The 19,227-nt window shown below is 34.6% G+C and overlaps 1 protein-coding gene across 1 annotated transcript in view; it reads right to left on the bottom strand.

Moving 5' to 3' along the window:
- The window catches only part of LOC146541147 (uncharacterized), a 261,208-nt gene that overhangs the window by 191,859 nt on the left and 50,122 nt on the right, over window positions 1–19,227 (bottom strand). Inside the window, exon 2 of the mRNA XM_085207431.1 lies at window positions 1,492–1,541. The gene's annotated coding sequence lies outside the window, so the exon portion shown is untranslated. The remainder of the gene's footprint in view (window positions 1–1,491; window positions 1,542–19,227) is intronic.

Below are 19,227 nucleotides of genomic sequence, written 5' to 3'. Positions count from 1 at the left end.
CAGTTAACGTATCTACATAACGACGTTCAGAAACACTACTTAACATTGAAATGTCTTAGCACTACTTCTCCATCTACTCTCTACCTAACTTTTAACACTGTAATCCGAAACAACCTAAAAAATTACAAATAAAATAATATTCAACACCAAAAATAAAAAAAGAACCATCGAAAACTAAATAACATAATTTACCCTCTATTTTCTTATCATCGTCGTATTCAATCTTATAGATAGAAAGAAGCCTTTGGCAGGGCGAAGTGATAGCGATCTACGTACACCAATAGTCTAATACCGGTAATGGAGGCCGACACGGGACTACGTCGATTTTCCACGCCGTTTGCGCCGTACCGCGCCGATAACGAGAAACGCTGCTGTCGTTTTATGTACATCTAAGATTGCCTTACCTCGTGCAAAGCAACGTCGGAATACAGGAGATTTGCTTACATATTACTAAAAAATGTAGTTTTTTATAGCTTTTTAATTTCACGCTTTATCCCGCAGCAGGATAGACAGACAAAAACTAGTTGCCGCCCTATTATAAAGACATTTTGCATCAAGTGGCGGACGTCTAGGCCGTATCATGTTAACCAGAGCACAGAAGCGACAATAATTTGAATATAATAATTTTCACATATACACACACACACACACACACACGCACACACCCACACACACACACACACAATATTTCCTTGCACTTACTAGAAAATTTAAGATATTTTTCGCATCAAGAATAACAGACAAAAATTATTGATAAATCACTACTTTTATTTTATTATTCCTTAAGTGAATTTAGACACCAACCCAAACTCTGATGATGTCCAGTAATAGTACTACTACCTACATACATTTTACATGGAACAACCAATTTGGCTGTAAACGAATGTGAAGTTAGAACGGATATCCAAATATTGTCGTTCACAAGCGGGATAAAGTGTTTTCAATCAAACGCAAAAACGAAATAGAATGTTTTTAGCGAAATAAATCCGTGTAGTGCTGTGGCAACTAAATTTTTATCTTCCACATCGGTAATTAATAGCGAGTGTCCATGGTTTTATTGGAACATTAGGTTTATGCTGTTAGTCTTACTGGCTGTTTCAGTGATATTATGTTGGAAAATGGAGAAGTTACTCTGTCTCCAAGAAATCGCAAGCACTAGGTGTCTTACTCGTTGCTCGAAATGATCGTCGGAGGCAAGTCCATCTCCTTAGGAAAACGAACGTCAAACGCGCTCAGTGTCCATATGTATGTTGATTCTTTATCAACGATTTCTATTTATTAAACATTAGATGTATAAGAATTTCATTATCAGAAAATTAGCTAGAGAGCTTTCCAAGGAACGTGGATCCGAGTTTACATTTCCAAATACTTTGTTAATTCTGCATTTGCTGTTGCATTATCGACTGCATATGCACTAATAAAGTATATAAACCTAAACAAAAACTAACCTAACCTTAAACCTAAAAAATATACGGCAAAACAAAAACTTACCGACAAAGTTGTCCAATCGAAAAGACGATTGTCATCCCCGCTGTAGCTATCTGTAACAATATAAAATTCGATTACATCATCATTGAATAACATAAAACAAAGACTCTACGTATGTCCTTGTATTGCTCTAGGCTCTTTTTATTATTTTTCAATTGATATATTTATTTTTTTCATTTTCCTCAATCAGAACTCAACACGCAATGGCTCCAGAATTCGGCCGAAAGTATTTTAATTTGAATGGAGTATCTTAACAATAGGTTCCCAGGTTCCCTGTTACATTGTTACCCTGCTATGTAAGAGATACTGTAAGCTGAGAACAATGTTTTGTTTACACAGGCAAAAATCAGAACAGAGAATCTCTGGAACTAGCATTGCATTGTAGGTGGCGGTGATTGAATCATAGCCGCTAGGAATGCTCATGTGTATTGAAGTGTAGTGTGATGTCATCAGCCTTTTATAAATAGAACCGCTAGTTGTAATGATATAATTTTAATATATCTTATAAAATTTACCATTCTTATATTGAGGTCGTCGTGGAGTCGTAGGTTTGGTTCCCGGTATAATATGATAACCAAATTTTAGACACAGAACAAATACCCTGTCAATGGACATCTTCAACAATCATACTTTTGCACAAAAAGGGAGACAAGAATAATATAAACAATTATAGACCTATCAGCTTAATCCCAAACTTGTATAAAATATTCATAAAAATTATACTAGAACGCCTGACCAAACAGTTAGACGGTAATCAACCTATAGAGCAAGCTGGATTCCGATCCGATTTCTCAACAATTGATCATATACACACTGTCAAGCAAGTAATAGAGAAATGCAACGAATACAACCGCCCGTATTACTTATCCTTCGTCGACTATAATAAAGCATTTGACTCCCTGAAGCATAGCTACATATGGGACTCATTGAGAAACCAAGGGGTTGAGCAAAAATATATAAGAATAATAAAGCAAATATATGAGAAAAGCACAGCAAAAATACAACTAGAAAAAACAGGAAATCTATTCCAAATTCAGAGAGGAGTTAGACAAGGAGACCCGCTGTCACCCAAGATATTCAACGCAGTCTTAGAGAACATCTTCAGGCAACTCAACTGGGACAACTTCGGCATCAATATCAATGGAGAAAAGCTACACCACCTGAGATTCGCAGACGACATAGTCTTGTTTACAGAAGATCCAGACACCCTACAACTAATGCTGCAACAACTAGCATCAGAAAGCAAAAAAGCAGGACTATCAATGAATACCAGCAAAACCAAATTAATGACTAACATGACCAAAGTCAAAATAGAAATGGAGGAAGAGATTGAATATGTCAACGAATATATATACCTGGGTCAAGTAATATCAGTAAAGGATCTGCCAAATAAGGAAGTAGACAGACGAATAAATAACACCTGGCAAAGATACTGGTCTCTCCGTGAAATAATGAAGAATAAATCAGTGCCCATTTCAGAAAAATCAAAAATATTTAACACATGTATCCTCCCATGCCTCACCTACGGCTGTCAAACTTGGCCATTATCACAGAAAATTGAACACAAGCTGGGAGTATGCCAAAGAGGAATGGAAAGGAGCATGATGGGCCTGAGATTGAAAGACAAATGCAAAGCAACAAAAATCAGGAGCAATACCAAAGTGTTGGATGTCAAAGTAAAAACAAGAACTCTTAAGTGGAAGTGGACTGGTCACATGATGAGATCACATGCAGGAAAGTGGACCAAAAAAGTCTCAGAATGGTACCCAAGAAATGGAAAAAGACGGAGAGGGAGACAGATTAAAAGATGGGAAGACGACCTGCCAAAGGGGTGGAGACGGATAGCACTAGACCGGAACAAGTGGAGGGAACTTGAGGAGGCCTATGTCGTAGGACAGCCTGACCTGGTAGCTGACACTAGCAGAAATAATAATATTTAACAATAAATTTAAATTTAAAAAATAATAATAATAATGATAATAACAGTTGGAAAAAAAATGGACAATTTCAGTTAATATTCTATTCTTATGTTAGTAAATATTTCCATATATTGTGTAAAATGTTAGTTATAAGCAAAACAAATTATGTAAACAGGTCAGAGAAAATAAAGGCTCTTTTTATTTTTTATTTTTTTATTTATTTTATAATATGATAAATTATTTTAATTTCCTGGCTCTAATGATAAATTATTTTAATTTCCTGGCTCTAGTAACAAGATGAAATTCCGCTCAATACGCGATGTCTTGAAAATTATTCGAAAAGTGGGGAACAGAATGTCTCAACAATATGATCCTTCTGTCTTTGATGACCTTGATGTATGCGGAAGAGAATATATGGTGGAACGTAAGGAAATAACTTAGTTTTCATGATAACATACATCATTTTTATATTGCGGGATATGAGAATGGAAGAAATATTTCGGCACATGACTTTTCTCAAAGCTTCTATTTATTTCACAAGAATTTAGACACATTTTGAGTTTAATGTTTTAATTGTTTTTTTTTTGAATTGAGACCAGTCATGGCACAGGGGCAAAAGCGTGCGACTGTAAAAGCTACAGTTTGTAGATTCGATTACAACAAACTCGAGGAAATGAAATAATTAATATTTTCATTTCGTCACTCTAGTTACGAGGAAAAGCGCGGCGTTGAGTACCGCCACATTGGGGAACAAAATGTTTTAACACCAAATTCCCTAGTTCCCCTGCTAAATGCGGGATTCAGCGTGAACCTAAAAAAAGTTACGAGATTACTAAACATACTAACAAATCTCCACCTACCCTCCAAATTTAAACAAAAAAGGCCTCTTAAAAAACAGCTCAAGTTGAACAACCTTTTCATTTCTCCTACAATATCCGCGCGTGAGAATACGAGGGAATTATCTAGATTACGCCGCCTACCGCGTTACAAAAGGATGCATAATGAGTTTCGCAATGCGTCGCAACTATTTAAAAGGACAAGGTGACAATGCGAAATGGCCGTATTATAGGCCTAATAATAGTAGAGATCTTTGATAGGTATTTTCTAAAGGCTCTTTTGGCTTTAGCGTTATATTGTTGGAAGTGTTTTCGGAGCTTTTTAGTTTTTATAAATATATATTGAGGTTTTTAGATCAGAATTTGTTAAATACTTTGAATTTATTAACAATTTGACAATTTTTGTTTCGGAAGCTGCGTTAAATGGGAATCGAACCTACAATAGTTGGGTTTACAATTAGACGCTATGACGCTGTGCCACAGCGGCCTCGTTAGGAATAAATGTATTGATATATCTATCGCCGTTTTCTAATATTAATCTAACAAAGCTGATAATACGAAAGTTACCATTATTTATAAGTCTGGAGCGGAATTTTATAACCATTTGGTTTTTGATCTTTTCCTCATTAATGTAAGTAGAAAAATTAATCTTCTATATATATAAAATCGAAAGGTCACTCACTCATCACGAAATCTCAGAAACTACATGTTGCTAGGAATCTCAAATTTCGCATAGGAGTTACTTATAGGACTTAGGTGCTCGCTAAGACGGGAATTTGCAATATTCAACTTCTAAGGGGTTGTTCTTGGGGTCGAAAGTTTGTATGAAACTTCGTTACTACAAATGCTGGGAGTCTCAAATTTTGCATAGACGTCACTAGGACGTAGTCATGGAGACAGAAATTAATAATAACATAGTTCACGCGGGTGTAACCGCGAGCGGGCCGCTAGTTCTTAATATAATTATCAGATTCGAACCTACAATTACCAGATCTAAACACATCGACCAAAACACCCTTCTCAAAACTAAATATATTAACCAAATATCGTATACCAAAATAGTTGTGTTACACGACCCTTGTTAGATTTGCTAATTTCGAGATGATTCGATTAACTTTCCTTCGTCAACCGGCCGTATCTAACGTCTCTCCGGGGATTCCTGGCCAACAGGTGACTCAGTGTTGCCCCATTCGTTTGCGGTGATTGCGTGCAATCAACATGCAGATGGCAACACCAATTTCACAGATAATTAACTGCGAATGACTTGTAAATTTAATGGTCGTTTCGAAGAATTTTATAGTAAACAAGGGGTATTTGGTTGCGTGACGGCTTAAATAAGTTTGTAAATGGCAACTAAAATAATATATTGGGGTAATGATTCATAAATGTGCGTGATGCTAGACGGCTGGCGCTAGCTTTTTTATGTGTAGTCGTTGACATTTGATGGCATAAGATTTTTCGAGGTCATTTCGATTTGATATAACTACTTAGTAAAAATGGTTTACCATAATAACACAAGACTTCTTGTCTTTTGTTATGGTAAACGGTGAGAATAAAAGGGAACCTGGGAATGTAGCGTTAAGATACAATTCCCCGGTACAAACTTCCGTTACCCAATTTCTTTCGAATTTTTGAGGTAATGCATGTTGAGAGGCGGTACTCAACACACCGCAGAAGAAGGAAATGTCATTTCTAGATTAAACAAGAATAAAAGAGTTAAGTTGATTTGAACCTACACTCACACAAACACCTTCATATATAACAATAATGACATTACATATTACCTGTATTAAAATGACTGCAATGTATAAAACAAGCCAATAAATTAGATGGTGATATCATTTTTATGCGTCACCTCTTCAATGCCTCCAGTACATATTAGGTGGGCAATAAAAAATGGCTAGATCATCGTTAATAATATAATAAGATTTTTAATCTTAATGTTCAAATGATTGACGTTTAGTACTAAGTGTTATTTTATGAATCTCTTTGCATTTTTTTAAATAACTCCAGTTCGAATCCCGCAGCGATCATTTTCTTATATTTTTTTAGTATTCGCTGTAAGTTCTATCTCGCACTTAGTAGGGTAGGCAGAGGCAACCTGAGAACCTTGAACCTTAATGTGAAATTTAATTTTACTAAATATTAAGAATAAAGTAAATGCTATTCACTGTTTGTTGTTTAATAATATATTTTTTTTATTTTTAACAAAAACAAGTGAAAATACGACAAATAATTATTAAAATGCGTTACTATCATGTTATCATCAGAAATACCAACTTAAGTGACCATCAAAGCCAAGTGTCCTAAATCCTGGTCAATTCCGCCATCCCGGTCATCTGGTGGACAAGCGAGTAATGTCGTGGCGTACAAATTATAATCTGGATAAGCAACGGCTTGATTAACTAAGCTAAATGTTGTTCTTCTGTTATGTTATGCACCCCTGGTAGTTGCGGTTGGATTAGCTAGTGGTGTATAGTTTTTGTTGATGTAGCATTTTGTATTAAAATTGTTATTAGTTCATTAGGTAATTAATAAAAACAATATCAGTTGTGGCGCAGGGGTATAAACGTACGACTGTAAACCTAATAGGTTGTGGATTCGATTCTCACTCGAGGAAGTGATGGATTTATTATTTTCATTTCTCCATTATGGTAAGGAGGCAAAGCGCGGCGTAGAGTTTCGCCATTTAAACACGTAATGCCTTCAGAATTTAGCGGAAAGTGGGGAACGAAATTGTTACGAAATTTAGTATCTTAGGAGTAGGTTCCCAGGTTCCCTCTGCCTATCCAATTATGTGCCAACTATTTTAACAACATCCAAAGTAAAGATGGTATTCCATTTAAATTAAATAAATTATTTCTCAAACCCAAAACATTAAAAAGGATGACGTAAGCAAAGTCACCGACAAAAGATAGTCATAACAAGTAAAAGTCCCCTTTGTACGTCTCCATAACGTAATTGGTATTAGTGTCTCTCCATAATACCACCAACGGAAGTATGTAATCTGGTATACGGGCGGTTAATGGACGAATTAAACGAACGGGATGCTGAGGAAAGGAGATACGGAACGGTCGCACAGCTAATAAGATTTTATAATGATAGCGATGCATGTATTGTTGAGATTGCGGATTTTATTATGTATTGTATGCTGGTCGATGTGTATTGAAGTATTGTTTATATTTCGGTTATAATTTACAAAGGGGTCTACAGGTGTTTCACAGTCACACACAGGGGTTACGCATTTGATTCTCGTTCAGAAGTACATACAAAAATATTTTAAAAAAAAGTATTGGTAAATATTAAGCTGTGCTGGGTCGCCATCTAGAAATCAACCTTTAAAAAGAAAAAGAGAAGTATTGGTAGGTTTAACACTAGTGTCAACCTCATATGGCAGAATATTCGCAAAGTTTAAAATAAAATACAACTGGGATTTTATTATAATAATCCAATTATACACGATATATTCTTTAAAAGTAGTGTCAATCGCGAAAATTTAACGTAAAGAATTTAATACGACACATCTTCACGCTATATGCCACACACTGTAGAGTAGACAGAGAAAACCTAGTGTTAAGACACTTCGTTCCCCTCAATACAATAATACATTGTATTTAAATTTAAGTTACACTCAAAGATTTAGCTTTTGTTTAATACTATTATATTTGATTATGATTTTTGTTATAGCGATTTATATATGGTATAATAATTACAATAAAAAACATTTCAAATAACTTGATTACTTTAAAAAAAATAACGGAACTTAAATACGTTTAATTGACCTGTAAGTCTACGAAGTCTAGATTAAAAGAAAATATTAGAAATATCTTAAAAGCATTTTCTCAGTAGAAAAATTGAATTATGTAACATAGTACATATCTAGTATCTGGCAAAACAGCGGATGTAAAGCATACCTATGGTACCTGGGAATCGTAACCAGGAAATGCATCGCGGAATGCCGTTACAGTTGCATCACTATGCGTAACGGTACCTCAGAACACTCACATAAAGACTCAATTATATCGGCAGGAACTAAGAAATTGCTAAGTCCATACAATGCATCGCATTAACTAAACTACAAGAACCTGCAGGTCACTTTACACTGGCCCAAATACCCCAAGTCATCAGTCATATTCTTTGCGGCGTCACGACGTGGCCTCAGGCTTAATCTAATTTAAAATTTAACCAGCCATTTCAAAAAGTCCAGCTAATTTAAGAGCGGTGGAGTGGTGCGGCGTGCCACTAAAATCCACCGGGTAGTGTCTTGAGAGCGTGAGGGCGCATTGGCCGCCCTATTTAAATATTCACTCTTTGAATTTATTTTAAGGAGCACCTCCGCTGCGACATACCACCTCTTTAATCACAAGCCTGCATAAAGTGCCGTCGGAAAACGCAATTAGCTATTCTTAATGTATGTAGCCGCTTCCTCATCTTCATTACCCTTGACTGGGTTATATTCACGTCGCTTATACTTTTAACTAATTTTTGTGCAGAATTAAAACGTTATTTTAACCTCATACTATGCTTTTAAAGTCATAATCTAAGTGAGAAATACGTATGTAGGTTACATAGTGCTCTCGATCGAAAAGTTCAATTTAGTAGAAGGCTTAAACCTGGGTGCCACAGACATTGAATCCTTCCATAGATTCGGGCCGTGAACGTGATGAATGACGCGGAAAAATGTTTCGTCTCGTTTTGTTTCTGAACAGGTAGGCATCTCTCCGCATTAAACAGATTGATGTCGGCAAGCCCGAGGCGAACCCCCACTTATCGTAATTAAAACCTTTAAAAGATTTACACAGTACGAACGAACGTTCTCACCACAAATTTCACTTTGAAGGGAGGTTATCGGGGCTTAAGCCTTATTCTGATTCTCCAGATTCAAAATAAATGCTCGAATTGAGGCTCTGCCAAACCAAGAGCGGACTCAAACTGTTTTTTAATTAACACTGTATGGATTTTTCGGGTCGTATTACTTTTTGTTTTGTTTAGATCCAGCGGCCGGGGGAAAGAGGTCGTTTATTTTGTATCTAGTGTTTAACAAAGAGTAATTAATATTTTTGAGGTTTGTTTATGTGAACCAAGCTCTGGAACGGGCAGGATGTTTTATTTGGTTGACCTACTGCGGGCACGTGATTGATGCACAGGTACGTTGGGATTATCATTTAGATATGATAGCTGTTCTTTTCATGATAATGGCAATGCTCTTTTGACTTTTTAAATTTGTTCTAATCAGTGATTTTAGGTTTTGCTAATATTTTGAAAGGTAGGGAATTCAAATGCCAATTAGGGGAAAGTTATATTTCAAAGATTGCCGTGCCTTAGTTTTAGCTACACATATAGTGGAGAACATAAGACACCACGAAAATATTTTATAGGCAATTCTTTAAATAAAAATATAATTTTGTGGGAAATTAAAAAATATACTTTGTACGCATTAATTAACGTTAGCCAGTTCTACTATTGATTACATATTATTAAAAAAATCTTTCCACCGTAACTCCGTACGGAACGAGTTTTAATTACGGTAATTTTAAAAGCTTTTACAAATGTATGAGCGGAAACAAAGAATTAAATAATCCAAGCCATTCACAGCTGCTATGCTGCCGTTGGGCCGTGGGCTACGGATGAGTAATGTTTCAAAACAAAAAGTTAAGAGGCACGTTGAAACTACAAAATATTATTTATTATACCTTTATTTAAATTGAGTTGTATGGATTGTGTATTATGCAAGGTTTTTTTGTATAAATCAAAGAAGTTCAAGATCCCAGGGACCCCAAACCTACGTCATTTTAACAAAGCTGAAATTTTGAGGATTAATTGTCTAATATATAATTACGACGGTGTGTGTACTTACTAACTCGAATGTGGGACCTTTCGGAGGCAGCGTCAACTAAAGGTACATCTCTGTCTGGGAGGACGATTGAGCCATCGGATTGGTGCTTATAAGGGTGCTAAATAGTCCCGGAAATAATATATATAAAATAGAGGCGTGCTTGTTTGCTAAAACGACGTAGGTCTGGGGGCCCTGGGATCTCAGCATATATGTTAATAATGTATTGTATTTGTAAATGGTGTGTGCATAGATTAATATTAATTCGTTTCTACGATACTGTGGCAGTGACCTTGGGGCGGGTGTGATTGAACGAGATGGTTGTAAGGTTTTTTTTTCATAGCGTCACTTTATCCTGCATATAGAAGTGAAGAAGAGAAGAAGTATACCTAGTATCGTGGTGCTCCGTTCCATTTTCTAGGTATTATAGTGGTGAGTGGTGGAACCTAACAATAAAATTCGAAAAGTGATCAACGGAAGTGTCTTTATGGTAACGGAGCCTGTTAATACTAGGTTCCCAGGTTCCGTCTGCCTACTCACCTATGTGCTCGAGAAAAGAACAACATTACACCAAAAGCGAGGTGATAACTAAACTATAATTTACAACACATATCGTGTCATACAATTTTCTAACCATTGTAGTTTAACTCGTAAATCGTAATGTTGATAATAAACAACATAAGAAAAAAATTATGTTTCATTTAAATTCATTTACAAGCGCACACTGTGGTCCTATGATTTATTCAAGAACGTTGTGTAATATGCATTAATATTACATTTAATATGAGAAAAATTAGTAACGCCTCTCCTAACGTTTTGCCTTCATTGTGTACTAACGAGTGTGATAAATTCAACCGTAGTTGTTTAGAAAACGTTTGAAGATTTGAACGTAGCGGGATTGGGACCCGCGAGTCTTAGAAACTGTCCAAGACGGATAGTCGCGAGTTATAATCGCGCTTCGTTTTTTAAAGAAACTTATTAAAAAGAAAGGAACTTATTTTGAAAACGTATAATTTTTTTTTTAATGTTTTCAAAATAAGTATTTTTCTTTGTAAGTTTAGAACAACACTTTAAAAATGATAAAAATAATATCAACCATTCAGAAAATTGTGATAGATTATCTGCATAAAGTTTGATTCAATTTTTAAATGGATCAATAAGATTATTTCCCGGAAAATCGAACCCGCGACAGTCACACGATGCTGTGAAATGACAGAACTGTACAAGTAGTGACGCAAGTGCACAAACATCTATCTAACTGTAAACGCGACGATTGTGGGTTCGATTCCTACTTAGGAGAAAGTAATATTTAAAATTTTCATTTCCTCGCTTTAGTAACGAGGCAAAGCGCGGCGTTCAGTTCCGCCACTCAATACTGAAGGCCTCGAGATTTTGGGATTTCCTTAAAGGGAACTTCTCTCTGCCTGTGCGGGAAACAGCGTGAAGCTAAAAAAACATTATTTATTTCACTAAATAGGAAACGAACCCATTAACTCCCTATCATAATCTGGTACTTTCTCTCTCTTCTTTGACGACTTTAGATAAAATAAAAATATTATAAATGTATAATTTAAAAAGGAAGCTGTTACTTTTTAAATTACTGACACGTTTATAATTTCACGGCCGCTACTTTGACTAAAATATAACTTGTGGTTATTAGTAAGTAGGGTTGCGACACATGCGCGGCAAATGCTAACCATTTTTTACTCAAAGGTCATTGAAACACTTCAATTTTTTTTCTCGTTTAATAAAATTTATAATGTTTATGAGCTAATGTATGGGAGATTTAGCTTTAGCGTGTTAGATTTATAACTTTTTGATTAAAAATATATGTTTTTTACCCGAAAATATCTAGTAATAGTATTTTCATTGATTTTCAGCAAAAATAGAATAGAATAATAAAATAAATATTTTGTTTAACTTTTCTAAAATAGACAATTTAAATCCAATCATAATTGATTTTCCCGAATTATTCCTAGAATCGCTTCTAACTTCTGCTTCCTATAAAAGGTACCATGTGCAATTTAAACTTACGAACCTCAAATACTGTTTCCTGACTTTGTTGGTTTTGTTGTTGTATGTTGTCCGATTCCCACTACGGAGAATGAAGAATATTTACATATTCTCGTCCAGGTAACAAGCCGAAAGCGCTATTAGTTACACTATTCAATAGAATTCGGCAAAAAGTGGAAAACGGAAGTGTCTCAGTAGAAACATAGTTTCTTGAGACTAGGTTCCTAGGCGCCTAAAGTTGCTGAAAAAATATAAAAAAAAATACAAACAATTTTCTTATAAGCAACATAATTATTCACAGCCTGGCATCTCAAAACTTGCCAAGTTATCTATTAATTGTTACCCGTTCAATTACCGTTATTACGCTTCATAAAATAAGCTTTATTGATATTTTATTAAGAGTTAAACGACTAACGGAGCAAAACAAAATCAAAGGTCAAACTTTATGTTTATATAAAAGACGTCATAGCTTTTTCCTTAAAAAGGGTGAAATCAAGCCTATTTCTAAATCGGATATTCTGTCAATTAGCGAGTGGATTAATTACTTTGGAAATTTACGTAATTCCGTTCCTTCCTCTGGATCTTGGGATGAACAATTTGAGTAAAATAAATTATAATAGGCTTTTTTCACTAATTTCTAGAGTTTCGTGGAAAAATATGGTTCAACTAGGTAGAAATAAGACATTAAAAATAATGACTTCAAGCTGCATTCAGAGGGTAGGCAGAGGGAACTTTGTGTTGAGACATTCCATTCTCCAATTTCCGAGCTTGTTGAGTGGGGAAACTCAACAGCGCCTCGTAAATTAAAAAGCGAAAAGAAAGTATTGTAATTGTTTATATTTATAGAAAATATACAGAAGCCAAGCAATAATTATTACCAAAATCTGTTAATATTAACAAGAAATAAATATTAAGCAGGAATACCCACACACGCTCCCTATATAACTGAAAATAGAATATCATCCACCAGTTTAATCTTCAATTAATCCTAACAGAAAATTATTACAGCAATTTACTTGGATGCTCCCTGCTAATATATAATTAGACCTTATTATGTACGTCGTAAAGTACACTTTCATTTGCAATTAACCTGGTATGGAGTAAAGTGGGGATTATATGACGTCATACTATCTGCACCTAAAATTAAATGCTAAGATCCTTTGGGAATTGAAATGAGGTCACAATGTAATCAGAATAAGGTAATTTTTGTATCGGTACATACATACATGTACGGAAATCACATAAAAAAAATACATCGAATTGATAACCTCCTTCTTTTTGAAGTCGGTTAAAAGAATTACTTACCGTCAAACGATAACGAGGACACTCGTGGCGCGGTGACACAAGCATGCGACTGTTAACGTTACAGGTAGTAGGTTTTATTCACAATGAAATGAAAACATGAAAAATGAAATCTATATATATAAAATCGAAAGGTCACTCACTCATCACGAAATCTCAGAAACTACATGTGCTAGGAATCTGAAATTTTGCATAGGAGTTATTTATAGGACGTAGGTGCTCGCTAAGACGGGAATTTGCAATATTCGACTTCTAAGGGGTTGTTTTTGGGGTTGAAAGTTTGTATGAAACTTCGTTAGTGCAAATGCTAGGAGTCTCTAATTTTGCATGAACAGAAATTAATAATAATATAGTTCACGCAGGCGAAGCCGCGAGCGGGCCGTTAGTATTTCATATTTTCATTTCCTCGTTCTGTAGGCAAAGCGCAACGTTGAGTTTCACCACTCAACACGCAATGCCTTTAGAATTATTATATTTTTCATAATGTTATATTTTTTAAAACTAGTACTATATTTTAAATTAAAGTATTTACGAACCAGTTTCAATTTTCAAAATGGCCGTTTGAAAAATTGCTTTTAAGAAGGAAAACTTACGTTTTGTTATATCAAGACCATTCTTACTGTCGTCAGTCCACAATACGGCTTCCTCTTGCCCTAAATGCTTTACAAACTTTGGGATATCTGGGTCGAAATGGGGTCAAATACAATGACGATCATATTAAAAAGTGTCTCAAAAGTAATGTCATGGTGATACAGATTTTTTAGCAATTTTGAAAAGTGTTACTTTGTATATTTTTTAAATTTTACTTTCGTTTACTTTAGTAATTGGAATTGAAAGTGTAGTTGCGTCTTTATTGTTGAGATGAAGTTAAAAATTATTATAATTATATTTTTTTTAAGTATCTACTTTGTGAATAGCGTGTCTTCTTTGAGATTGGTTTCCATAATTATATAATGCACCTTTTAATTTAGTTTAATGCAGTATCCCGCAAATAGCAAGATAGGTAGATGGAATTTTAGTTTTAAAACACCTCCACTCTTCTCTTCAAGTGGGAATCGAACTCACAATCGTTGCCTTGGATTTCTTTCACGCTGTATCCCGCATATAGCAGATAGACAGAAGGAACTTAGTGTTAAAACACTTCGATCCCCACTTTCTGCCGCATAGCTGCATTTTAGCTTTTCGTGTTGAGTGGCGGAACCCAACGCTGCGCAAGTGTTATCCGTGTCTTATATTCCATCACTAAAATCTAGGTATATTACCAATCAACGTAACTATCCTAATTATATAACCATAACGTCTTACTTTTGTTGTTATTACAATGTGAAAATCTAATTAACACAGCCCATTTAATATCACTGCTTGAAATTGAATAATTAACTATATTATCTCGTTAAAAGAATTCTCGTAAAGCCTCGTCCATACTTTGAGTAATTAAACTTTGACTTTTATGTATGTAACTTGTAAGGAACAAGATGTCGCCGATTATGGAGAAGTCACTTTCATTTCTACATTTTTTTCCTTTGCAAGTATGTGTTTACGTTTTTTGTATGTTTTATTTTAATGAATCTTCATTTAAAACGTATCTGCATTTAACTGTACCAGAACGGTACCAGATTCTGATGTTTAAATGTTATAAAGCTTTATTAGTTTGGTTAGACGCGCTGATGTCAGGAGCAATTGGTTTAATATCAAAATTATTTTTGGCTTTGATAATCCATTTATCAAGAAAGACTAGAAATTATATTATAACACGTTTTACTTTAACCCTGTTCTGTTGGGCATTTAAAATATAGATATTATGTGCCATACACAACTCTTAGGCTAGTATTTATAAATTTCACACAGATTCACACTTATACAGTTTATTAACGAAAACGACATCTCAAGGTTCATATTAGAGTTGAACGGTTTATAAATATAGATTTTAGTTATTTTCGTCGACGAAGCCGCAGGTAAAGCTAGTGATGTTACTCATGCAGGACATGCGTGAAGCTGGTATAGTTCAGAGAATGCACTAAACGGATGTAGAGCCCCATCTAATATGGTTAGATCTTTAGAGTTAATTCGTTATGACACGCATCCGTTTCAACCGTGCTAAGAACAAAGCACTTGGTCACCGTTGAGTCGTCTTTGAATTACTTCAAAGGGAGGAAATTCCTAATTTATATACCTACCGGTATTCAGGTTTGTTTTAGGGTATGTTTTTTTTTTATTTTGTTTCTTATTGGTTAATATGACTGACAGATATATAGATGATAATGACTATTGTATAAATTATATATGTATATAAATTATTTTTTTAGTTTCAAGCTGTCTGTATTCAGCTGATACCAGATATGGAATCAGCAGGAACATAATTTTAAAACATTCCTTTTCCTACTTCTCACCAAATTTTTGAGACATTGGGTGTTAAGTGGCGCTTTGTCGTCTTAAGAAAACGGAGAATTTGAAGGAAGATTACAAGAATGAAAGGTAACGGTAGCCTAAAACTACCTTACCTACCTATACCAAACAAAATATAAAATATACCAAGCAAATGCACTTCTACCTACCTATTAACAAGCGTTATGAGCAATAACTTAGTAGCGGACGTAAAATGTGACGCTAGCCGGCCATTATAACTGCATTGTAACGAAGTTAATTTCCCTCTTTTAATTACCATTATTTCAAGATGCGAAGGTAGTCTTAATCAGTGTCGAGAATATAAAGAGCTTCTAACTTACTTTAGTATTCATAGTAAAATTGTTAGTTACTTTAGTTATGGTAGTTAAATAGAATATTACTTTACTTAATATATACCATATTTAAGAAATACTACCATGGCAGCTCAGTGATAAAAAGGTGTTTGATAAAATATATATAGCCTAATGCAATAGGTTCAACTTTTGGCATATTTAACATAATTAAGTCGAATAGCTAACCAATTAATAGGAAACCAAACAATTAAGTACAATAAACTTAATATATTAATTGGCGGAACTGTAAAGATCAAGGAAATGAAAATATTAAATATTTCATTACCTCGAGTGGAAATCGAACCCATAACCTTCCGCATAATCGAACGCATATGCCCTTGCACAACGACTGGCCAATACACCAAACTTATATGATTAAAAAATCAATATCCAAACATACATGTACGTACGTAAGTTAATTTAATAATTAATAACGAGAAGCTGTTCCGCCTGTCTGTCCTCGGACGAGTCGCAGCGCGACGATGACACCGAGTCATTTTGTATGAAAAACATTCGTTAATAGCATTCCCTATAAAAATTGTAAAAGCAGATTGTATATTAATAATTGTACTATAGATTGTGAATATTAATTATGAATTTTATATAAATCTAGTTATAATTATATACGTATATATCTTTCATTTTTTTAGCTTCAGATTTTAGGATCGAGCGTTACCAGCTCAACCAAATGTTGAAGACCAAGACACTGCGCTCTTTTACCTAAATTCCACTATGGCGTATGTTGAGTGGCGTAACTAAACGCCGCACTTTATTTCGTTTACAGATGATGTCAGATGTAATATGATCATCTTAGATGACAAATCAAAAACAACTTTGTCACCATCAATATGATTTTAAGTATTTTAAATATTACAGGATGGATATTGAATCTAGTCACTAAAGTTGTTCTATCAAATTATTCATGAAACAAACGACCGCAACCACAATCAATTAGAGAAAACGTAATTGTAATATCAAAAATACTCTAGAGGCCGTCGTTTCGCAGAGGCACAAGTGTGTGATAATAAACGCGACCTGTATTTATTAGTAGTTTCATTTCTTCGCTCTAAGCCAAGGCAAAGCTCGGTGTTAAGTTCCGCTAATCAACGCAATGCCTCGAAAACTTGGTAGAAAGTGGGGAACGGTTCCCTCTGCCTACCTTGGCACAAGTTAACCTGAAACAAATACTCCTAAAAAATTATATTTAAAAAAAAAACATACCTACACTTTTTACTACAGACTATACAACTGTAAATTTTTACCAACGATTTCGTTGCCAAAATAACAGTCATTAAATCGATTCCACACCGATTCCGATTCGGTCATCAAAATTGAAACGTTTTAAATAATCGATTGTGTTTGCCTCCGTGTTAGTTCATTTGTGCCCACTGATTGCGAAGTTAAATTGGATTACACAAATCACGGCCTGCCCTGCCGACGAGACGGTAATAATAAAACGAGATATATTCAAGAAGAAAGAGGCAAGAAGAAAATGGCTGGCGTAGTCTGTTTTGTGTTAATTTAAGATTTACTATGTTTTTTAGTTAGATTCTACTTAAAGTATTTATCACTAATATGGATAAATGGTCGTTTTAGATGTGTACTGCCCATCTTGTTTCCCTTAAGGATATACAGGTAATTATTTGATGATTAAAGGATGCCTAAATCTAACTGAATGAAAGAGCGTTGAAATTTCTATATCAACGTATACCTACAGAAAAAAAATACATAAAAGCTATGTCCGTAAACAAAACCGATTATAAATAATGTATAGAGAATAAATAAAAAGAATAATTATCATTACAACAAATATATCGATGAAAAGCCTTAATAATACGAAACAAGCAGGCTGTTATTGAAAATCATTTATTCAATAAAAGAAATAAACGTTACATAAATAACACTAGCAGGTGGCGTCTTAGGCCAATCAAGATTCCCTCCTCGTTTCTATTTATTATTTCCAAGGTGGATATATATCAAAAACATTGTTTCTCCGTCCGAAATTAAGCCGAACCATTATTTATATTCGATAGCAATTTTCCAAATTACAGATTTAATTTGCCTCCAGAAACTGATTGGGCAACCGCCCGCGGTACCACGTTTCATTTGTATTAAACGCTATGAAGATATCTTAAATTAAACCCTCTTTGTGATCTTTTTAATATTGGATGGAAATATGTTAATTTAAAACAAATTTATGGGTGTGGGAATTGGTTTTTTTTTTATATTAGATGGCAGTAAGATTAAGCTTAAACTATCACACTTTTAGCTAAATGGGAACATTTTCACAAGCTGAACTATGTGTCGCTAAGTTTCAAAGTAATTTCAAGAAATTATTAACATTGTTTAGATGCCGTTGTGTGACTAACACGACAGTTGTGAGTTCGATCCCCATTTGAGCGAATTAATTATTATTTATTTATATTTTAATTTCTTCACTCTGACATCACTTTTGCTCGCGTGAAAATTCTACGGAAAGTGGGGAACGGAAGTATCTTAACACTATTTTCTCAATCATTATCAAAAAAATACAAATTTCCAATAAAAAAGGAATTCCAAGTAAATCCAATACGCGTCCACATTTCGAATACTTAACATCACCTCATCTCACGCAATCAGTTGTGTAAACGACTGTCGAACAACAAATAGAACGAATACGCCGAACGCGAATCCACAGTGATCAGAAAGGCCCAATTAGGGACGCTGCGATAATGAGTTGTCAAAACAAGGATTCCATTTAACCATTCCATAAATACCCACCAACCCACTTTTATGATGGAGGAGTAAAGTTGAAATTCCTGTGGAACGGTTTTTTGTATAACATGGTAAATTTAATACCAAAGTTGAATTGTGAAAGTTCAGTTGCTCGGATTTTAAAGTTTTACGCAAATCTGACAATTAGCGCGTATCCATGATTTTTGGTTGGGTTGGTGTTGTGGGTTGTTTGGTATTAGTCGTTAGAGTGGGTCCGAAGATAAATACAATCGAATTGTATATGGAGAAGAAGAAGATATAGAGATATGGAGAAGCTAATGTCTCTTTAAATTTATAGTTTGAACTGCGAAATAATTGTAAATGCGACGGTTGTGGATTCGCAG

Source organism: Heliconius melpomene, chromosome 1 (genome assembly GCF_056956725.1).
Source record: "Heliconius melpomene rosina isolate 202511_hmr_F chromosome 1, ASM5695672v1, whole genome shotgun sequence".
Lineage (NCBI taxonomy): Eukaryota > Metazoa > Arthropoda > Insecta > Lepidoptera > Nymphalidae > Heliconius > Heliconius melpomene.
This window is presented reverse-complemented; position numbering and strand designations above follow the sequence as displayed.